This window comes from Semicossyphus pulcher, unplaced genomic scaffold, assembly GCF_022749685.1.
Source record: "Semicossyphus pulcher isolate SPU_LCO1_2020_fin unplaced genomic scaffold, fSemPul1.0.p SCAF_3, whole genome shotgun sequence".
Taxonomy (NCBI): domain Eukaryota; kingdom Metazoa; phylum Chordata; class Actinopteri; order Labriformes; family Labridae; genus Semicossyphus; species Semicossyphus pulcher.
In genome coordinates this window covers 1,085,513-1,106,251 of record NW_027211704.1, presented here as the reverse complement: position 1 = coordinate 1,106,251, position 20,739 = coordinate 1,085,513, and the positions used below count along the sequence as shown (strand labels likewise).

Genomic DNA, 20,739 nt, shown 5'->3' with positions numbered 1-20,739 from the left:
GGAGCAATTAAAACCAATAAAATGAGGTGTGTCTTATTTGTCCAGGTGAGTATTAATATCGGGCATTGATTTAAGGACAATAGGTCACATGACATGGAAGCTATTGAAAACAAAGTATCCATGGATGCAAACAGCCGAGCTCGACACACACACCGAGCCCGAGCCGGCTTTGAACCTAGAACCTTCTACCTGCAAGTCAGCGGTGCAAAGCGCAGAGTACAGGTCAGTAACAGAAGCTGCAGCACCATCACACACAGCAGTAAACATCGTAAAGACAGTCTGATTGATTTACAATCGATTTCAAAGAAGTGGTTGATAATATGCTCATCCTCCGTCCGTGCTTATTCACTAATATCTTAATAGACTCGACAACATGGACTCGCTGCTCTCTGCAGCTTCGGCACTGATCCAGTGTCCACAACAGAGAGAGACAGAGATAAAGCAGAGGGAGGATCAATGCAGAGTGTAAAGACATGCTGTGTATTATGGAGCAGATTTATAATACAGTTTTTAATAGCAGCACACAAAGAAAGATTGTCTCTCCTGACGGGGGAGGAGGCTGTGTTCTCGTCTCGTTAGTCATCAGAGTCTCTTCGTCTGCTTATTCAAACCATAAATACTGACGACGGACCTCCAACTCACTTCCAAATCCAGGGCTTAATGATCAGATAAATCATCTTCAAGCACATTACAGTCAGCAAACTTCTCCTTCAGGCTTAGCTAAGCCTAGCATAGCATAAGTACTAGAAACAGGGGCCTCGCCCTGCTCAAAGGTAAGTTAACTTTAGACACTTTAGAAATTATTTGTGGTTTTACTTTGGGGTCAGACGAGCTCTTGGCGGTCGCACCCTGGGCCTCCAAGCTAACTCATTAGCTAGTTTATAGTCTTTATGCTAAGCTAAGCTAAGTGTCTACTGCCATCATAATTAGCATAGAGACAGGGCCCAAACGGTCATGACAAAACAAGGAGGAAAAATCTGCTCCAAGTAAATGCTAACAAATAGCCTATAGCTAGCTTAAAACACAAGATGGCAGCATGTCAGCACATTTAAACGCTCTCTATCAACCAGAGAGCCAACTCAATACTGTCGGCCTCCCTCAGTGTCTTAACTCACCTTACCTTTTCGTAAGGAAATGATCCAGCTGAATTACCACAAGTTAAATACTTTGAAATGTACAACTATTGGATCAACTGACCGGGTCACACCTGATGAAGATCAAACAAGGCCACGCACAGCTTCTCTTCCACCTCTGCAGTTTGTTTTTCTGTTTTGCTCCTGTTGAAGCCTCGCGTCTTATTGCACTTTTCTCTTCTACGTTTTTTCTGTTCGGATGCTTATAAAGACCTTAGATATGAGTGCTTTCCCTGTGAGTAGTCTCTGTGAGGAACCTTCATGCAGTACAAAGTCAATGAAGAGCTATGAATGAATCAGAATCAGGTTTGTTGCCAGGTAGGTTTACACACACAAGGAGTCAGGTCGGGGCCTTGTTGACAAGGCTGGCAGCAAAGGGAGATGGAGCGCAGCCTCTTGCCAGAGGGGAGGGTCTCAGAGAGACTGTGAGAGGGGTGAGAAGGGTCGGCCTCGATCTTACCTGCACGCCTCAGGGTCCTGGAGGTGTACAGGTCCTGGAGAGATGGCAGATTTCAGCCAATCACCCTCTCTGCAGAGCGGATGATACGCTGCAGCCTGCCCTTGTCCCTGGCAGTGGCAGCAGCGTACCAGACGGTGATGGAGCAGGTGAGGATGGACTCAACGATGGCGGTGTAGAAGTGGAGTTGCAGAAGTTAGCGACGGAGCATAGCATCGCGCCGGAAAGGGGGCGGAGATTAACGTGTCGACACGGGTTTTGTGTTCTCATCAATGCCGATCAGAGCCGAGGCGATAATTACCTGGGTCTACTGCATGTCATGTGACCCGGGTCTGAATGCTGATTGTAGCCTTTCCCACTAAGCAAAGACGCCGGGAGTTAGCGGGTGTTAGCAGGTTTTTAGACCAGTGGAAAAAGGGGCTTCAGTGTCTGTAGAGTAAACTTGAGGGTCAACGTGAGCGACCCAGCAGAGATCTTATCCTTGTTCTCAACAGTTACTTGTGGTCTTTGTTTAGTCGAGCCACTCCCAACAAAACAACCGCTCCTTTCTGTTCTTTGGGAGAAGTGGGGCAAGTGCAAATCCATGAAATATGTAAAGGGTAAGTCTTAAGCCTGCCTGTCATTTGCAGCTGCCTTGGGACCAGAAAGATTAGGGTTAAGAGGAGAAAGAGGGCGTATGAACAAATACTCCATCAGACATCACTGCTGACCCAGATTCTCAGGTCGCAGTGTTCAAACTTTCACTTCCCTATTTGATCCACTGTCATTATACTTTAGTAGAAAGGCATGAATGCAGTAAAATAAAAGGTTTGATCATTATATTTCACATGAGGGCCATTTATTCTGAGTACTGCAGATTGAACTTCTTACCTGTCATGTTTTAAATCCTTGATTACAGCTTCACTGTGAGGCCTTTTTGCTCTACCTTAATGATCCACGTGGCAGAGAAATGCACGTCTTCTTCCATCCCTGAGGGCTCTTCAGAAGCCCACAGGGGAGAAATGGTTTCTCTTTGCTGGACAATAATTGAATCATTGAATGATTAATAATTGAAAGAAGAGTGAGGCAGCGTCTTCACCGACTCAGACAGCTTAAGAAATTCAGAGTCTCTCTGGGGCTCCTAAAGACCTCTGCTGCTGTGGAGAGAATTCTAACAGGAGGGATCTGAGACCTGGTCTGAGACCTGCTCTGAGACCTGCTCTGAGACCTGGTCTGAGACCTGGTCTGAGACCTGGTCTGAGACCTGGTCTGGTGGCGTTATCCTTTTTTTAATCTGCAAATAAGAAGCACATAAATGTTATTTTCTAAGAGGACAGAGTTATGTTCTTTGAATACATTTCACAACATTTTATAGTAGGCCTATCGTTCACCTGAAATCTCTATTTGTTTTTCCTATTTTATGTTATTCCTTATTGTAAAAGAGTCTAATAACCTCTAAGATCTCACTGTCGTTCTTTATGGCGGCCCCTGTGGCGATAACCGGTAACTGCAGGAGCACACTTCCCAGATATCCACACAGTGCTGCATGTGTGACGTCCACGGTCGGCTCCGGTTGTAACTCCTGATTTTCCTGGCTGACGGTCGCTTTCCTTTTCAGACTGTTTGCTTCATCTGAGCGTCGAGTTTGTTTCTTCTTCTTTGGATTTTCACTTCTTGTTGAAGTTGTATCTGTAGTCATCCATCTTTTCTTTGTTTGTTCAGCCATAGTAGATTACTGTTTACTCGCAACACTTGCAGAGAGCGGAAAAGCAGCCGCTTAGCTCCGCCTACCCTCTCTGGCAGACCAACCACTGCTGGCTGATGGAAAACGCGTCACTAACTGGGCGCCGCCACAGACACCCAGCCCATAATAATACTATATACTGCAGATGCAAAGGCTTTCATCAGTGGGCCACAGGCTCAGTCACCATTGTGTTACCTCATTCAGAGAGAGAGAGAGACTTACAGACATTTATTTACATGAACATCTTCCAGATGATCTCTTTAAGCACAATCTAAAGAGTTCACCAGTCTACATTTCTCTACACTTGAAGATGAGACAAATAGAACACTTACATCTTAAAGCTCTTCCTTATAAAACCGTCTAATCTTAAACAGTAATCTCAGCTAGAGTCTAATTAATCACTTAATCACACAGTTCTCCAGTCGTAGCTGAAATATTTAAATGTCATCATGTTTCATTTGCAGCATATTCTTGAAAAGAGCTCCACTAACTTGTGAGAGGCAGATTCACTGCATGTGGTGGGTGAACGCTCGATAACCACAGAAAGACAGGAGACATGGGAGTAAAAACTAGAATAAGAAATTACAGAGAGAAAAAGGAGACAGAAAGGCAGAGACATGAAACAGACAGAAAGAGAGGAAAGAGTTGCAGAGACATCTCAGAGACTCGCAGAGAAACTTTCTTCCAAGGCCTGCCGTCTCAGCAGAGAGACGGAGCGCACAAAGAGCTCATTTTATTCTCAGACTGTATTTTTGAAACTCATGAGCATTAAGATGTTGTAGTAAAACTCCTGTTAAATTATGAGTTAGATAGAAAGTCTGTGGGAATATATTGTTCTATCAGGATGAGCGTTGGCATACAGGCAGCCAATCTTCTCGTTGTTTGTCTGGTTTGCTTTTTAGGTCATTTAAGGCATCAGAGTGAAGTCGGGACAGTTTCATAACCAGTAAAAACTCCTCACAGGAGGTTTCAGTAAATCTGATAGTAATAATAGTCGATCTAACAAAGATAAAGCTCATCCTTTCTGTGCGGTTGTCGTGGTGGGGGCCCCTGACAGACTCAGGGGTCCCCCCCTCTGTGCACTCCTGCCATACACAGCCTGCCTCAGTCTCCTCCTCCCTCTCAGCCCCGCCCTCTAGGAGTGACTCTGTGCTGGAGAGGAGAGAGAGGGAGACTCTGCAGACACACACACAGTCACACACACACACTCAGCTTTTCTTAGCAGCCCTGCTGGCTCTGTACTAACGGGACAAGTTTAAACCTCCGGGATATCTCTGTCTTTTCTCCGCTTTTCTCTTCCTCCATGTGAACATCTCGACCCGGAGTGAGGTGAGTGCAGAAATGTGGACGTGTTGCCAGTTTTGGGGGGGTGAGAAGCGGACTGGTTGAAACTAAACGAGGGGGAAAAGGGGGATTTTTCTCAGCGGAGGAAAAAGCGGCAGGAGGAGAGGCATGTCCGACTCCTGTTCTTCTTTAAGCAGTTGTAGCTAGCTTGTTTGATGCCTCCCCGGGGTCAGTGAACGCCTCATAAACCTGTAAATAAACCCGGTAAACAGGGTCGTTTCCGCTGCCGGTGCCTGGTTAAAGTGAGCTCCACGGTTTGAGATTAGCAGAGCCGCTTCTACATCCTCTCCGGGATGTTGCCTTTACACCGCTGCTCTGTTACACACACACACACATGGCTTTTCTACATCCGCTTCAGCGTTTCTGCGCCAGATCCTCCTGCCACTTGGACACAGTTTGAAACCTCTGAAAGCTGCAGTGATTTACTTTGTTGATACTTTACAGGGCACTCTGTTGAATTGAGTTGAGTTTATTACAGTTGTAAATGTTCTTGGTTTGGTAAACTTACTTTGCAGTGTCTTTTTCTAAACTTTTGAATGAACGGTTTGTGCATTCCTTCAGTTTTTGGGCTCTACATTATGTACAACACGTTTTTACACTGCAAAACACACGTCTGTATGTTCTTACATGCATCACCTGATGAGTTAGGGTGGCTGTTTACTTTTCAGCCTCAGTTGGTCTTTTGGTGGATTGTTTATTTAATTGCTTCATCAGTTGGTCCATAAAATATTGCAGCAAAGTGAAATCTGGTTAACAGTTAAAAATGTAGTACACAGAGAAGGCCATCACATACTGTAGGACAGCAGTGGTTGTCGCCTCAGGACCCACCACCTCCTTAATGATGAATCGTGTCCCAGATTTCGGAAATTTCTAACCACTCTTATTTATTTAATGAACAGCGGTGCAGTTTGGACCTGAGACGGAACATCACAGTATGTCAGCTTCACAAAACACAACAGTATGATCAACCAGAGTGACCAGGCGGTAACAGTGTGAGGAATATATTCCCCCTACGATTCATTTGTTTGGCCGCTTTTTCTCAGCAGAAATAAACTGAACAACTGCAAAATAAATGCAACAACTGTCGGACTCATCAAGACTGAAGGATGTAGCTGTAGCTGAGACGACCCAATCAGAGTGAATAAACTACATTACTTCTGCACACACGTCATAGAAACCCATGTCCTTCAAAATAAAAGCGCAGCAGAGTCACAACTTTTTATTTTCAAGCACACATCCACGACCCACTGAAAACAGCTCCGCGACCCACTTTTGGGTCCCGACCCACCAGTTGAGAACTGTTGTATTAGAGGATGGCACCGGCATATTGCATATTTAATTGATCAGTGACTCATATTGATTATTAAAAACGTTGTTTGTAAATCAGCTGATTGACCAGCTGCCCCAAAGCCAAAGATTTAGTGTAACGTACTGAAACTGTGTAAACATTAGGTTACCTAAACATCAGAGAGATAAGAAGCAATTAAAAAATATTTAACTCATTGATATTAAAATGTAAGTGATTGGTTTTTGTGGCCAGTCTCTTCATCACTACAGACAAAGCAGCATCAAAGTTGAATAAGTCTCTTCGTACAATGACGACATCACAAACGTGCCATTCACAAACTCTTGTTGCCTTCGCTCTCGTACCCTGTTGCACCATTCTGTGCTCACTCAGTCTAAGCTAAAACATCCTCGTCTTTGTTAGCCTCACTTTGTTAGTCTGCCAGATGCACACTTTGTTAGGTTAGCTGCTGTATCCCTGCCCGGCTGTGTTGGCCTTTAAATGTTTGATGTGTGGAGACGTCCTGAGCGCTTTCTCCTGCTGCTCCTCTCAGCTCCTGCACCGGCTGTCAGCTCGTGTTGGAAGAAACGAGCCGTTAGCGGGAGACGCTTCAATCTGTCCTCACACACACACACACACACACACACACACACACACACAGACACACACACACACACACACACACACACACACAGACACAGACGCATGTACACATATAGAAGTGTACAGAGAGGAAGTGTATCTGTGCATGCAAACATGCAAGTAGCACAAAAAGACCTGCAGGTCTTCATGACAAACAAGCATCCAGACTGTACTGTGGATTACGTAAAGCTTGCGTTGTTTGCCTGAGGTTTAAAGCTGAATCAGGCTGAGTGTAGTTTTGTTTCAGCTTTGACATTTGATGTTTTCTACTGAGATTACAGCAGAGAAGACATGTCAAAGCAAACTGTAAGTAGGAGCAGGAATCGACGACACGATTTTATCACAAGACAAATTATAGCACTTTAAAACATTTTGCGACGACATATTACATATTTAATAAATTTTTCATGCTGTAAGTTACACCCCTAAACACATTCTGAAGTGTTTTGTCTCGAACTTAATTTTCTTGCTGCTGATTGTCGAGCAGACAGAGTACAGTCTGCATTGCCCAACATCACATAATGTAAATGTGTGTTGACGACTTTAATCTTACAGCTATTTTAAACAATGCAGCTTCTACAAACAGGTTAAACTGTCCTTTGTACAACTGGGGAATTACAAAGCAAATGAATTAAATTAACATTCAGTAAACGTCCCCCGTCTTTAAACCAACCGCTGACCTCACTCGAGAGGAATCTCTATTTACAGATTCTACATAGAAATGTAGAAATGTAGAATCTGTAGGCAGGACGTGGATTTCAGGGACGGAAAGTGTTCTGGTTTCTGTTTGTAGTTCGCTTGTAGTCTGAGTAATATTGACCGATCACGTATCAGCAGGCTGCGGCGCATGCAGGAAAAACAGTCCGTGTGGAGAGCAGAAGCAGGCGGGACGTAATGCACCGTGATGACATCACAGCTCCATCAGCGTGACGATGATTCAGCTTCTTATTAATCTCTATAAACAGACATCGGCATGCTAACAGCTAACAGCTAACAATCTGCTCTAGATCTAAAATTCAACTTTTAACTAAACTAAAATTCAACGCGGTGTCACAGAAGCCGTTCAGTGTTCAGATTTCCCGACTTCCTCGAATGCATCAGATCGATCTGACCTCCGTTCAACAAACAAACATTTTAAAGTCGTTTTCTTCTCCTCTTGAGGACAGACCTGACCAAGCTTCATTTTTACTTTTTGCTAATCTGCATCATGATGTTGAAATTTCGACAAACTACGAGCCGTTAATTAAAGTCAATCACAAGAAAAACAGGTTCTTTTTCTGTAAACAGCGCAGCACGTGGAAAAGGAAGTCTTTATCGCTAACTGCTGGCTACACGCCCGACATGTTCACCGTTGTTCAGACGCTGTGTCGTCGTCAGACTACAGTCGACGGGACCCGAGGTTGACTGGAGAGAAACGGTTTTTGCCTTCAAAGCTTTTGTGTTTCGAGTTCAGGGACCAAAACGTTTGATAAATGTTCACAATATTCCAGTTACGGTTTGTGCAATACAGAAAAGTAAAACAGACGGATACTAGCTACCTTACAGATATTGCTATATTATGATGTATTGATCCCCCCCCCCCCCACCCCCACCCCCCCACCCTACCCATCAGGCATCTCAGTCTGAACTCTTCGGCGCTGTACACAAACTACACACGTTGTTTTGGGGCCCTTTAATGGCGAAGGTATGAGATGACAGGAAACAAGATAGAAAGGGATGCAACAAGGCTCAGGAGAGCTCCTTGTGTCTCTGCTTTTTCAGGATCCATTAAGAGCTGTGTGAAAGGAGACACTGTGTGTGCCTTCACTTCAGCAGGTGTGTGTATTCCAAAAACAGAAGCTCACAAAGACAGAAATGTTTCTCATCCAGAGAGGAGGAACACAAACACAACATCAACAATCTGAAAGGATTTCGGTCCACAAACTAATGAACCTCCTGCTGTGTGTGTTTCCTAACATCAGCCGGATCATGTCGCCATCGATCGTCTACTCGATCTTTAACACATCTTCAGCCTTTCTTTGGAACAATCATATTTGTAAATGGAGCTGATCCGCGTGTCTGATTGATTCATACATTGCCAAACACATCACTATAGAGAAACATTGCATTGCCTGGTTGCCGTTGTGGTTTGGACCCAATGCTCATGCATAAACATCCACACACATGGCCACCTTAAGAATGCACTCCTCCTCCACACCACAGCCAGCAGCTCCTCTGGCGTCTGAGACAATAACTCCTCACTGTGTGCAGTGTAATGTTAAAATGATGAGTGTGTGAGTGGGCTGGCTGTGATCTCCGAGGAGCCCCTCTGCTCTCCTTCACTGCTCCCTCTTCACTTGCCGAGCCGCCTCCAGAACATACTCTCTGTAGTTGTGTTTCCTAACTGATGTTTAATTATTCCGACACGGTGATTTGGCTGAGGCTCATAAAATATTGAAACACAAGCGGCCCAGGAGGCGCGCTGAAAGACACCGGCTTCACTTTATCCTTAAAACCGACTCGGGAGCGTCTGCGACTGACATCAAAGCAAGTCAGCACAGACACACAACAGACACACACACACACACGTTCTTTAATGATATTTTCCTTTAAAAATCCTCTTCCCTTCCTCGGGGACCTCATGTTTGGAATTGGAAATCTTTTCGGTGACCTCCTGCTGCTAAAGATGTCTCCTCTGAGCCTCGCCTGAAACCAGCGCGCTTGTTTACTATCGGAAAGCGATTACACTCGATCAGCATTCTGATTACGGCTAGCAACCAGGCACCGCCTGCTAATCTGCGCTCTTAATACTGAGACAGGCAAATCTCAGGGCAGCTATCAAGGCTACTTAGGGGCTCTTTAAGTCCACTGCCCCATTTCTTCACCATTTTTAATTAGGTGTCTCACATTTGTTGGGTTTAGCCTCCCCTGGATCTTAGTTTGAAGATCTTTAATGGTTTCGTGTGTTTCTGCTGAGTCTTAACGTCTCGCAGAGTTTGTATCTGTTCACAGTGACAAACATTGTATCAGCAGGCTTTTAATTTATTCTTTGTGTTGTTGCTGAACTGCTTTTTGGTTGTGTAATACTTCAGTGATCAGTGGACATGATGGTGGATCCCCTGCTGATGGATGCTGGGATATCTGAACCCCCGTGTGACCGCTCACTGAGAGGATAAAACCACAAACAGCACTGTTAGCTAGAGAAGAGCTTTAGCATTGTCTGAATCTGTGAGTGCTGTGTGTGTGTGTGTGTGTGTGTGTGTGTGTGTGTGTGTGTGTGCGCGGCTCCTAATCTGTAACTGTTCACTGTCCAGTTTAAAGCACGTATCTCTTGTTGTTATTCAGATCAGTTGAAGGATTACAGACTCATGTGTGAGCGCAGACAGTCTCCAGACTGCGCTCAGTCAAACGATGTGATCTGAGATGTTTCAGATATTTAAAATGATCCACAAACTTCAGACTGAAACAGGAAACGTCAGCGGGTCTGCTTTGATTGGAGGATTCCTCCCACAGTAGGAAAGTAAATAAATCTGGTGCTTTTTCTTTGAGTTGAACTTTGGTGGATTTGAATGCACTTTGCAGAGCAGACTAATAACAACACATCACTCGTAACCAAATCCAAACTCTCAGATCATTAAGCATCTGAGTCAGATCACAGAGCCTGAGCAGACCCCATTATCAAATCAAGAGCTGCAGCCATTAGTCAATTAGTTCAGTCGTTAGGGGACGAAGAAGTTATCATCAACTATATTGATCCTTTATGAGCCGTAACACGCCCAGTTACTGTGCTGTCTCTGTCTGATATCAATGCAAACTAAATATCTCTAAAATGAAATGTGAATCTGTCTTGTGTTGTCTCACAACATCCCGACTCCAGAGAGTGTGAGGCTTCATTCAGCTGTTTTATAAACAACGACTTGATGAATGACTGAATTATTGGTAGTCGAAGCACGAGTCTGACCTCCTGTGTGTGAGGCAGAACCACCCTCATCATACATGACTGTCATCGCCACTCAGGCCGCCACAATAAAAGCCCTCAAGTCAGGACAAATATCTCATTTCAACTGCAGCTATTATTCTATCATTCTGATTGGTTAATCCCGGCATTCCGAGGTCTGCTATTTCTCGATAACAGACCGTTGCTATGAAGAACAGACTGTTGCTAAGGATGCAGCTCTAATCACACAATCATCTATGCCATCATCTAATTTGGGGTTCAGTGTCACTTCGACATGTAGCCTAAGGGAGATGGGGATCGAACCTCCGACCTTCTGACCACTGAGCCACAGCCGCCCCAAGTGCGCATGTTGTTTTGTTTACATCTCTGAATGTGTGAGTGCATTCTGGGTAATGTTGCCAGACAAAGATGAGGACTGTTTAGAGCCTGTTTTAGAATTTTATTGGATGTTGGCATTAATCTGATGAACTACTTTAATCTGAAGGATTAACTCAGATTAACCTCCACTAAAACTTCCTCAATTGATTTTTCAGAACATGTTACAGATCACAGTATTTATATTAATATTGTTTTAACATAACAACTCCCTCTGCCAGTGGCAGCGACTGCATAGCCTGCACGTTGTCATCTCATCACCGAGTGTCCCAGCACAATGTGTTTAGTGAGGAAGTTCTGTTGCACGTTCTTGTGTGACTGCACGCTCCGGCCTTAGTGTAGAATGATTTAAAAAATGCATCGTCAACAAGCCTGAAATGTCAAAGCAGCCCAGGCTTCACTCTCTGACTCTACGATTCTGCATGCTGGTGTCCATGAAGCACAGTCTGCTGTAACCTGTAAGCTTTCATGCACAAACTCTTAGATGTTATTTTTGGACAGGTGCTCCGTGTTTCTGTGTTACAGCCCGGCATCTCATGCAAACTGTGCCTCTAAGGGCAGACCCACCAATCAGAGTCAGTGAAGTGTGTGAACAGGAAGTGATCTCATAGAATTTGTGGCCTGCACCCTGTGTTCAGGAAGGCGTTTGACGGAGGGGGTCATTGTGAAGCTTTTTTCCTCACATTGTTGTTGAAAACACAGAACACGGTCACTCGTACTTACATGAAGAAGCTGAATGATGTCCTCCTCTCGTGCTGCTATTCTTCATTCAGTCTTTAGTGTGACATTAATCAGTCTGTGAGGCGTCCTGCTTTTGTCCTGCTCTCCTCATGAGCAACGTGTCTCTGAGATTAGACGCACACAGCTGTTGAACTTCAAAGGCAAAATACAGGCAACATTGAAAGTGTTGCTGAAATAGTGTGTGTGTGTGTGTGTGTGTGTGTGTGTGTGTGCTTTTGAAGGCTCTCTCTGCCGTGTGAGATGAGGCCTTTAATGTCTGCTCTGCTCTGTCTTCCATCTCTGTCTGTCCTCTGCACCCATTGGCCTGCACGCTCTGGTGCTTGGCTGTGCCTGGTCGTGCCAAGGCTGCAGTTGCTGTGTGTGTGTGTGTGTGTGTGTGTGTGTGTGTGTGTGTGTGTGTGTGTGTGTGTGTGTGCGTGTGTGCGTGTGTGCGTGCGTGCGTGCGTGCGTGCGTGCGTGCGTGCGTGTGTGTGTGTGTGCGTGTGTGTCAGTAGTTGTGGTTTGTACCCTCTGTGTTGCTCCTGATGTATAGTCCCTCTGTATGTGCCAGTGAGAGCAGAGATCTGTCTTCGAGTGTCATGTTTTGACCTTTTCCGTCTTTGCTTCACTATTTAAAACCACAAAATACACACATGCACACATTCCTGCTCTTTCTCTCTCTCTCTTTCTCTCGCTTACACACACACACACACACACACACACACACACACACACACTCCACTCTCTGCTAACCACCAATGTTTTGCACATTAAGGTTTAATAAACTAGTGAGAGCTGATGCTCTTCAGCTCTGTGCAGTGCAAATTCCCTCACAGTGTGAACAGCTGTATCTGTTTAAATATTGAGCACAAGTTTGTGTCAACGATGACTTTGAGGATTCTTTAAAAGAGACCAAAAGTTTATCAGTGTCTAGACATGATGCTGCTGATCCCCCTGCAAGTGTCATTACTGATCTGCATCAGTGGCAGCATTGATTTAAAGAAGCAACCGGAGGCTCCGATCTCACACAGATACTGTAGCTGTTTGTGGACTTGTGTTGCAGCAGCTCTGACACAATGGTCGCTTTCCACTGCTGAGACTGTCTCCATTAAAGTCGAGGTGAAATGAAAAATGTCATTTTAATCCTTTTAGATCTCATCCCCGGTCATTTTGTGCATCTGTTTGACAATATAGGCCAAAAAAATTACAGAAAATCCATTTCTTCGTTTTCCTATATCAAAATCAGATCATTTTTTCTTCCTGTAAAAAACAAAATCCTGCGTGCTTATGTAAGTTAGCACCAAACAATTTCAACCAATCAATCTGCAGCATTTAGCCGCAGAGCACCAAGAACGCTCGGTCAGTTAGCTAGCTACTGCGCTGTGGAGAACGTCTGTCTCCGCCCACCTCTCAACGATCGAATCAAATCCCTCTGATGATATGTCCCGCCTGCACGTCCTGTTTCACTCGGACATACGTCACGATACGGAAGCTAGATACTCTGGAAATGCAGTTTCAGCTCGACTTTAAGGAGGTTATGTTTTTGGTCTGTTTTGTCTGATCCTCGTTGATGCTTTATAAATCACGTTAAGAACTTTCAGACATTTAGTATAAAGCAAGAAGTAGAGACGAGTGTCTCGCCGTCTTCCTGTTTTAGCGTAACAATAAGCAGCGTTCAAATCGCATGTGAGCGTTAGCAGCAGAGTACGTATGTACGAAGAGGCATTCACGAGGACAGCGACGTATTCTCTTCCCGTTTTCAACAGCTGCTGTTACCATGACAACAGACGCATTCGGCTGAAAGTGGGGTGCTAACTTGGTCACTTATTAAACTGTTGTTTAGTCTTCCACTTTAAACTGCCGCTGCGAGGTAGTGCACATGACATGCCAGCTCCCCCAAAAGTGAAGCCAAGACCTCTCCATCGCCCCCTGGGGGAGGGGCTGTTCGTCTAGGGAGCGCTTGTTTTGATATGCAGCAGAGTTTTCTACGGGCGAAGCATTTTAAACATCGATATTGCCTTCAATCAATTATGTCATCGTGAGGAACCCAAAATAATTGTGCAGCCCAGCGAGTTATACAGCACAGAGCAGCAGATCGTCTCCTGGAACGTTTGGTTTAGGCGGGTGTTGGCGCGGCTGCAGAGCGCGCAGGGGAAGGAGGAGAACTCGTCTGATTGATAACCATTTTTGCGTTGATATATGTAGAAGTTAAAGTTAAAGCATCTGCATTATCAATGAAATAGCTTAAAGTAACCCTCCATCCATTGTCATCGACACACCCTCTGTCTGCCATTAGATACCTTCTTCATTGACACATTGGTTCAGTGAGACTTAAAGGACTTGGCACTAACGAGCCGGCAGAGTAAAGTCTGTCAAATGTCCAATCTAGCCGACTTAGACATGACTTCCTCACATGCAGCTCCTCTGGGTGATGCCTGGACATGTTCAGGGCTGCAGAGCGAGTTTGAAAGGAGCTCATGACTGAAGAAGAAGAAGAAGAAAATAATCCAATTCTATCCAACGCTCCACGTGGAAGATGAGACCTTTTGGCATCAAGGTTGTTCTGCATGTTGTGCTCAGTGAAGCGTTCTCTTGCAAACTGTGCTATAACTAATAATGTTGTTGTGACATATGCCCTGGATTTCTCTCTGCTGGGAGCACAGATTGCATTCTTCTTCTGAAACAGGAACTGCTTTCTGACTGTGTTTGAGGTGTTCAGTTTCTTCTTCACTGCACGAGATCCGAAAAAAAGCATCCATATTTTAGGTGAACTGTCCCAGATTCAAATGAAACTTTATTGTGAACGCAAAATAAGTTGAAGCTGCACAAGATTAGAAACTGGTGTAACTGAAGAAACAGTTTCGAGTATCAGTGTTCGTGTTGCATAAGTGCCACTTTTGTTTGACCTTTTTTAACTGAACCTCAAGTGACGCAGAAGCCCGCTCGGTCACTGCGAATCAAACTGTCCTGCAGGGAGAACAGACACTGGAGATCAACTGTTCCCTCGTCTGTTTGGCCCTGCCTTGGCTTTCCTGACACTGACAAACCCAGACAGATCTTTGTTTTATCCTGTAGTAGTAAAATAGCTCTTACTCTGCCGACGGCTGAAGATACCGGGACAGTGCAGGCTCACAGTGCACCCATCTCGCTGTAGTAGTGGATTAGAAGTGACACTTACTGCAGGCTGGCTGAGTCTAAGCCGTGTTTACTCTGGCTGGGTCTTAGCCGGGGACTCAAACCATCATTAGGCAGCGAAATGACTCAACTGTGGGACAGCGCTCCAGACGGGGAGAGCAAGGGAGCAGACTAAGACGAGTGGGAGGAAGAGTTCAGAAGAGAAAGCAACATAAGAACAGAGGATGTTCCTGAATCTGCCTGCAGATATGTGAACTGGATGACTGCAGCGGGGGGGCAGTTAGAACCTGGAGGCGAAGGCGTGCTGTGGTCAAACCCTTTTATAAATAAACACACAGATTGGTCTAAAATAAACATGAATCGCTCGTGTCAGTGCCGAGCAGATGGACGAGTAACCCCACCCAGAACCGGGGCAGGACAGCAGGCCCTAAACATGGGCTGCTGCTGTTGTGCAAAGAGGCTGCGAGCCAAGTTTTCCTCATGCTGAGGTTAAGGCCTGTTGTACAGCCGTGTACACAAACCAGGTCAGACATGTGCAATGCTCTGAATGTCTTTATGAAAGCTGTAAAACCTGCACACTGTTCTGCTGATGTAACTGTAAGCAATAATCTGATGGTGGGCAGGTGAAATAAAAGACATCCATTTCTGTAAAAAAGGAATGAAAGCAGCACAGAGGCTACGGAGCCGCATAACAACAAGCAGAGGAAGGACAATGATCAGTTCTTTGGACATGGCAGCACATGAATCTGCACCGCACAGCGCCTGCTGGTGAAGAGAGGTGAATAATATTCCTTTAAAGTTGGCCTAATGGGCCGTAAGACAGGAATACAGATGACTGAGTGAGGAGGAGAAGACTTAAGCTTCTGACACACAGGGAACCTGCGGTACAGCTGGGAAAACAGGGGGTCAGGGTTCACATGGGTCTTTAATTGTGTATGGAAACGGTCTTGTCTTTGACCAGGTGACGCGTCTGTGTTGAAGAGATTATGCAATCTATGTGCAAGAGAGGCTCGTGAGACAAGGAAATGCAACATGTTAAAGGTTCCCTGTCGAGTGTTTGAACTCAAAACAGTGTTTCCTTGTTTTGTTTGCGTTGTGATCAGCACAGTGATGACGTTATGCCGTTAGCTTCATGCTGTCAGTGGGAATGAAGGAGCTTAGCAATGTGCCAAAAAGGAAATGAAGAAGAGGGCCACAAGCTCGCTTAACACATGTAAACAGTGCAAAAGAAGTAGTCCGTTAGTTGATTGGTGGATTGGAAATACTTGTTAGTTGTTATTATCTGGTTCCAGCTTCTCAAACATTCATATGTTCCTTCGTCTTCTTTGATAGCTAACTGAACTTTGGGTTTGATGTTCTGGTTGGGCAAATCAGACCATTTGAAAGTTATTGAGAGGAACTTTCTAGAGAAGTGGTGTCGCCTCCAGTACTGCTTAAAACGCAGTAGCAGTATCAGCACGTTTGCCAGTCAGCCCCAAAAGAAACAACTGGTTTTACTTGAAAATGTCACAGTTTCATTGATCAGAGAGAACATCTGAGAGTTAATACGACACAAGCAACGATCGAGACAGGAGGGGGCGGAGTCAGTGAGAGCCGACAGACAGTTTCAACTGCGATCGGACACGTTTTTTTTTTTAAGCATCATCATCAAAAACATCAACAAGGTCGATATCATCATCATCATCATGAATATCCTAATCAACATCAACAACATCTTCAGTATCATCAACGTGATCAATTTCATGAAGGTCAGAGGTGTTCATAAAGAGCTGGGCTTCTTCTTAAAGGTGAAAGGGACTCTGCAGACCGAATGGAGTTTGGTAGCTCGTTGCACCACCCGGGGACTACAGAGGAGAAGAGTCTAGAGACTTAGGGCCCTGTTGTGATGGGAGCACCAGGCGCCTTCTGAGTGTAGACCTGGATGAGGGCGTTCAGGTAGGCAGGAGATGTTTTTGTTGCTGTTTTGTAAGCGAGCAACTGGGTTCGAATTTGAATCGAGCGGCAGCTGGGAGCCAGTGGAGGGATACGAACAGTGGAGTGACATGCTGCTTTGTGTTGATTGTAGACCAGTCCCGATGCTGCGTTCTGGATCATCTGCAGAGGTTTGAATGTGCATGCAGGAAGGCCTGTCAGTAAACGCTAACAAAACGTCAGCAATCAGTGTTTTTCCACCAGTATTATGAATATTAATTTATGGCACTAGTATCACTCTGTTGCACTCTATATCACCTAATATCCAGGTATTGGAATCAGTATCAGTATTGGCAATTAAAAAAAATGGTATCAGAACAGCTCCACATTTTTTGGCCCCACAATTTCTCACCACTTTCCGACATTTTGGAGACCTGAGGATTTATCCATTAATCAAGAAAACAAGAAAGACACTGCATGTGCAGTGACAAACAGTGATAGTAAACATTTGCTGACAAGAAAACTCCTTTCATTCTCCTCAGTGGCACACTTATGCAACATCAAACTAGCATGCAAGGAAACCTACATTTTATGTGGCGTGCTCTGCCCGGGGCTTGTTTGCTCTCCAAAGAAGCATGGAAGGAGGCTAATGGTAATTTCTCTGGCTCTCGCAGGTGTCGTACAGTGTAAAATACAGCTTCTGTGAAAAGGGTGATTCTGATAATCTGTGCGGTGTTCTTGGGCTTTGGTCGATTGGACTCCATTGTCCTGGCTGTCTTGTCTTATCCTCTTGTGTTAAATCCACTGACTCTATAGAACTCATCCTGAGCTCCCGTCCTGCCTGAAGTATCTCCGAGTCCTCCATTGCATGATTGAAACCGCTCAAAATGCGAGTTGAATTGACGTTACAGGCCTCTACAGCAGATGAGACTTTCCCTCAGAGAAACGTCAGACTGAGCGAAGATAAACAAGAAGCTTACGAGGTGTCCAGTAAGAGTGCTCTAAATCCTCCAGTATACACTCTCTGTCTGCTGGGTAATCTGAGGCTCCGGCCTCCCTCTGACCTGCTGCTGACACTCTGCTGCTCTCGGTCACGGATGCTCACTGGATGTGTTCGGAGGAGTCAGTTGACACAGTTTCGTGTCTCTGCTACAAACAGAACATCTAGTGGTGAAGTCATTCTTCAGTTTACTGAAGATTATTGAAACTTAACAAAAACAAAAGCTCACAAACATTTTTTAAATGAGTTTAACTGAAACTTTCGTCCTGGCTCTGCTGAAGACGCTGCAGCTCATCTTCAGTGTTTTTACAGCGTTTGTTACACTTTGTTTTGGAGTGGATGAGACCTTGGTGGAGATTTGGCTCATGAGCGATACATACTGACAGACTGCTAACCCACAAACAAGCTTAGCTCCCAGAGAGGAGCTGAGCTAAGGCTAGTAGCAGCTTGGCTAGCAGCTCCTCCTGATGTCTCGTGTCTGTTGGAGACGTTTGGAGAGACACTTACTTTTAAAGTTGAACAGATGAACTATCTGATGTGCCAGTGGTGCAGTGGTTAGCGCTGTCGCCTCACAGCTAGAAGGTTCCTGGTTCGAATCCCAGTTCAGACGTAGTGGGGCTTTCTGTGTGGAGTCTGCATGTCCTCCCCGCGCATGTGTGGGGACTCCGGCTTCCTCCCACAGTCAAGCGGTATAGATGATGGATGGACTATCTAGTTTCTTCCAGCCTCCCTCTTCACCAGGATGCTCTTGATATTGTCAGCGTTGTCACATTATATATCTTGGTACATATCGATATTGATCAGTATCGTAACTAATTAGTGATGATCTTTGCACGGCCCTAAAAAGGGCTCATGTTTTCATATCAAGCCCTTCAGTAATATCTGACCTTCCTCTCATCATCGAGCTGACGGATGTTTTTGAGACAGTTTGAAGTGAGAATCTGAAGAACCTCCATCGAGCATTGAAGGTGCTTTTATGTCCTTCCACCTGTTACAGCTTCATTTTCATTCCTTTAAAAGTTTTCATGTTTTTATTCTCTTCTGTTTTTCTGTTTGGATTCCAGCCCACAGAAACACCAGCGTGTCCCTCCATGATTCAGCTGCCGTGCGTCCACAGGATCATCTCTTTGTTATTTCAGCCTTCGGAAGGTTTTGAAAGATGTTTGGAACTCTCACAAGACATCAAAGGCTTTAAACTGAACCTCTTGGTTTAACCCCTCACGTTAACTGGTCGGACTTCTGGCCTGCAGTGCAGCGTGAAGCCGACTGTGTCCGGCGGCACAGACATGAATTAGATGAACAGGGACCATGATGTGGGCTGTGCATGACTGCAGGGCTGTAGTGTTGTGTAGCACTGATGTTGGTCAGTAGGCCCCGCAGAGAAATACTGCAAGATTGTGGCTTACATGCATTAAGTAAACAGCTTATGTGTGTGTAAGCTAATGTAACACGGGCGATTAGGAGCCGAGTTGAGCTTAATGCTTCGTGTGCATCACTCTGGAATAATTAATTCCTTTTGGGCACGGCCGTCTGAAAACTGTTAAAGCTTCTCGGCTCGGTTCTGTGTGCAGACGGACAGTTTAGACATCCTGTTGCACCTCGGCACCTTGCTTCTGTCGATGTGCAGTCTTGTGTCTAACAGCGCCCTGGTTCGTTACGACAGGGGAGACAATGACCCAGAATCAAGTTGACCTGAGCGCTTTAAATCAAGGCTCCACCGGAGGAAATAAATTCTCTTCCCACCAGCCAACTAGGACAAGTAATCCAGACTGAATAAAAACGTCCTCTTAGAGGACGCCGAGGGAGCGAGGGATGGAGGAGCGAGACGTGACGGGTTAAGAAAGAGAGATAAAGTGAGAGGAGCTGCATTGTTGACTGGATAGATGGAGAAGGTGTGATGCTGCGACAACAACAGGCTTACTGACACAAGACAAGATGCCTCATGGGACGCAGGTTTGAGCAGCTCCAGATAAAGGAAATCAGCATCTTTTTCCTCCATCCAAATATTTATGTAGGGCTGGTTTCATACTGCAAAACTCTATAAAGTTCCACCGCTTCACTCACAGTCGTGTTTTCTATAGTTGTTACAGGTACCGATACTGGTATCGGAATCGGCCTCTGATATCGCTACGATATCGGTATCGGCGAGTATGCCAGTCAATGCGCCGCTTTGTGACCATAAAACCAGGAACATGAACAGGTTTCAGGTAAATGATCATGTGACAGCAACAAACAGGTATCCAGGTGTGAGGAAATCTCTAATCCTTTGTTTTAAACCACCATTGTGCCATTTTTAGACTTGAACACTTGTACACTGTATTAATGCGCTCTGCTCTTGTTATGAGCTCCATGTGATGCAGCTAAAAGGTGCCAACTGGAGTAAGTGGACTTTGAGCCTCCCGAGCTGAGCCTGTTTGCTGTTTCCAAAGTGAAGAATGAACAATGAAGCTGAAAACATCTCTGCCTTTAAGCTCTTTCACTCTGCACATTGTTCGGATGAAACACAGAAAGCAGAAATGTGTTGATTAGGGAGATTTAGAGGCTGTAAGGAGGGTTGTGTGACCTTTGCACAGAGCTGCTCTAACTGTTTCCTTCTCTTTGCAGTCTTCCAGCTAAGCTAAGCTAACGAGCGGCTGTCTGTAGCTTCATATTGACCGTGCAGACATGAGAGTGGTATTGATCTGTTTATCTGTCTCTCAGAAGGAGAGCCAAGAGTTTTCTCAAAACATCAAAAAGTTCATTAACATTAGAGAAACTCGGCCGCTGGTTCAGCTCAGCTGGTGCACAGAGGCTGCAGTCCTCATCGCAGGCTCCACTCCCGGTCTGCTGAGCATTCGGTGCATGTCGTCCCCCACTCTCTCCTCCCCGCATGTCCCGTCTCTCTTCAGCTGTCCTGTATAATAAAAGCAAAAGCCAAAAAAAAATCATCTTATTATGTTGAGTTTTTGCACCTCTACAGGAAGAAGGGCTTCCTCTGAAAGTCGACCAAGTGTTAGTCGATGAAAGAGTCTCAGTCGCGTCCTCGTCCACCAATGACTTCAGACTATAGTTGAAATATTCGGTCGGGGCAGATCCGC

At 45.2% G+C, this 20,739-nt stretch overlaps 1 protein-coding gene across 1 annotated transcript in view; it reads left to right on the top strand.

The window, feature by feature from the left end:
- Positions 1–4,516: 4,516 nt before the first annotated feature.
- Positions 4,517–20,739, top strand: part of ppp1r16b (protein phosphatase 1, regulatory subunit 16B) — a 94,024-nt gene continuing 77,801 nt past the window's right edge. The window contains exon 1 of the mRNA XM_069678690.1: positions 4,517–4,642. The gene's annotated coding sequence lies outside the window, so the exon portion shown is untranslated. The remainder of the gene's footprint in view (positions 4,643–20,739) is intronic.